Source organism: Alosa alosa, chromosome 8 (assembly GCF_017589495.1).
Source record: "Alosa alosa isolate M-15738 ecotype Scorff River chromosome 8, AALO_Geno_1.1, whole genome shotgun sequence".
Lineage (NCBI taxonomy): Eukaryota > Metazoa > Chordata > Actinopteri > Clupeiformes > Clupeidae > Alosa > Alosa alosa.
In genome coordinates this window covers 24,639,530-24,642,452 of record NC_063196.1, presented here as the reverse complement: position 1 = coordinate 24,642,452, position 2,923 = coordinate 24,639,530, and positions in this window count along the sequence as shown.

The window sequence follows — 2,923 nt, the reverse complement described above, 5'->3', positions numbered from 1 at the left end:
CATCAGGTGGGTTCATAACAAAAGTAATCCCTGTGTGCTTTCAAACCCTTTTCATTGGAGAAGAGGGGAGAAGCGGTTGGGTGAGAGCATCTTATAAAGCCTGCCGAAAGTAGAGAGAATAATGGATGAGAACTTCGCAAGAGAGACAACACAAAAAAAGAACAAGCAAAGAGAGAGAGAGAGACAGAGAAAGAGGGAGAGAGAGAGAATAAAAGAGATGGCTGAGAGAGACAAAGTGACATAGCAGAAGAGGGATAGAAGAGAGGAGGAAGTGCATGACAGACAGGGAGAAAAAAGGGAGGAGAAAGAAAGACTGTTTGTTTATTGTTATATGTAAACATAGTTCCTTTGCTGTGCTTTGACAACACTGGAACATGTTGTGGTCTTGATAATAAAACACTTTTTGAATTTGAATTTTAGAGAGAAAGGGCAAAAGGGAGAGAGTGAGAAGGGAGAGAGAGAGAGAGAAACAAAGAGACAGCCGGTGGAGAGAACATCACAAAGGAACACAAAGGAGTGAGAGAGAGAAGGGAGTATCACTGAGACTACCACCACTGTACACTCAAAGCAGCCAGTGCTGAAGCTCTGTAATGTTTTTTGTGTGTGTGTGGGAGAGGGAGAAGAGTGTGTGTGTGTGTGTGAGGGAGAGAGAGTGTGTGTGTGTGTGTGTGAGAAAGAGAGAGGGAGAGTGTGTGTGTGTGAGAGAGAGAGAGAGAGTATGTGTGTGAGAGAGAGAGAGGGAGAGAGAGAGTGTGTGTGTGTGAGAGAGAGAGAGGGGAGAGAGTGTGTGTGTGTGTGTGTGTGAGAGAGAGAGGGAGAGCGTGTGTGTGTGTGGCTCATTGAAATGCCCGGGACACTGACCTTAGGTGTCCCCAGCAGTGAAAGGCACTGGAGCTGTCCGCGGTGCTGAACTTAATTCAGACTGGGCTGCTGGCCTTGGTCCTGAAGACTGTGTGTGTGTGTGTGTGTGTGTTGACTGCATTACCACTGCGTATCTAATAGATTCATGTTAAATAGATAGATACATATGTCCAAATGTATGTGTACAATAATCATTGTTATTCTTCTCAGAGGGATATGTGTGCTTATTATTGGACTCAAACTATAACACTGTGGACTACAGAACATCCTCCCACAGAGGAAAGAAGAACAAGAGAAAACAGGGCGAGTCATACCCTTACAGTAATTACTGTAATATACAGCTAAGTCTTTTCTTTCTTTCTTCTGTGTGAGATCATTTGACACTGCACCTGGAAATCCTTTGTTGTTGTTGGTGTGTGTGTGTATGTGTGTGTGTGTGAGGGAGGAGGGGACCTTTAATGTTGTTTCAACAGGCCTGCTGAAGTAACTGTGTTGTTTGTGTGCGTGCTTCTGAGTTGTGTTTTGCAGTGTGTGTGTGTTTCTATATTGTGTTATCTGTGTACTTCTGTCTTTCTCAGTGTGTGCTTCTGTGTGTGTGTGTGTCAGCTGGGGAAACTGCGAGACAGAACCATGGGATCGAGGATAAAATGTTCTGGACTAAAAGGAGAAGAGGTACCAGACATGGCAGACCAGATAAACAGCGACAGAGAAAGAGAATTGAAATGGGTAAAAATAAGATGCACAGAGTGAATGAGACAGATTGAGAGAGAAAGAGAGAAAAGGTGAGACAGAGGGGAAGTGGGAGAGAAAACCAGTGAATTCAAATGACAAAAAACAACAACATACACATAGTGAGAATGAGAAAGACAGATAGAGAGAGAGAGGGAAAGATTTTCCCATGGGTTATGAAAACACTGTGTGGACTTACTTTTTTTGTCCTGTGGAGTCCTGTCTTAATAGAAATGTGAAAGAAAGAGAGAGAGAGAGAGAGATAGCTGTTTTACATACCGTATGCAAAATTGTCCAGAACACTTATGTTCTTGCATTCAACATTGTGTGTGTGTGTTAACAAAATATATTTGTCATGAAGTGTCAGCAAAATAATGGAACTAGTCTTTGCATTTTGGGTTGTGTCTCTCTCTCTCTCTCTCTATCCCTCCCTCTCTCTCTGTATGTGTGTGTGTGTTTTCAGTGTGATTGTCATGTTAGCAGTAACAAAACAGAGCTAGCCTTTCTGTGTGTGAAATAAGGACATAAAAGAGACCAAACAGTCCATGTTTTATTCTCTCTCGATTAAGCACCAGTGTCTTGTTCCAGAAAGTCAGAGGCACAAAGAAAATGTCTTAACTTGTCTCTTCCTCGTCGGGATGAAGTGGTACGAGAGGGACGTGGGAGTGAGTGTTGCTGTGGATTCAAACCTGAATGCTAGTCCTCCCTGTCGTAGGCATCGACATGATGTCACTCTCCTCATCAATCACGTTTAAATTTGAGTAGGTGAGTATGTAAAATGTAAATCAGGTTTCTAGGCCAAGTATACTTGCGTATAGAAGGAATTTGGTCTCTGCATTTATCCTATCCGTGAATTAGTGAACACACAGAGCACACAGTGATGTGAAGCACACAATGAGCACACAGTGAGGTGAAGCACAAAATGAGCACACAGTGAGGTGAAGCACATAATGAGCACACAGTGATGTGAAGCACACAATGAGCACACAGTGAGGTGAAGCACATAATGAGCACACAGTGATGTGAAACACACAATGAGCACACAGTGAGGTGAAGCACACAATGAGCACACAGTGAGGTGAAGCACACACTAACCTGGAGCAGTGAGCTGCCTTGCTACAGCGGCGCTAGGGGTTAGGGTGCCTTGCTCAAGGGCACTTCAGCCATTCCCACTGGTACGGGGATGGAACCAGCAACCCTTTGGTTCCAAACCCAAAGCCCTAACCAGTAGGCTACGACTGCCCCATGTGCCATTGAGGCCCGAGTTGCCCCAAAGTGAGCAGGACTGAACAAACGCATCAAATATTTTACCTGTAGATTTGCACAGAAATCT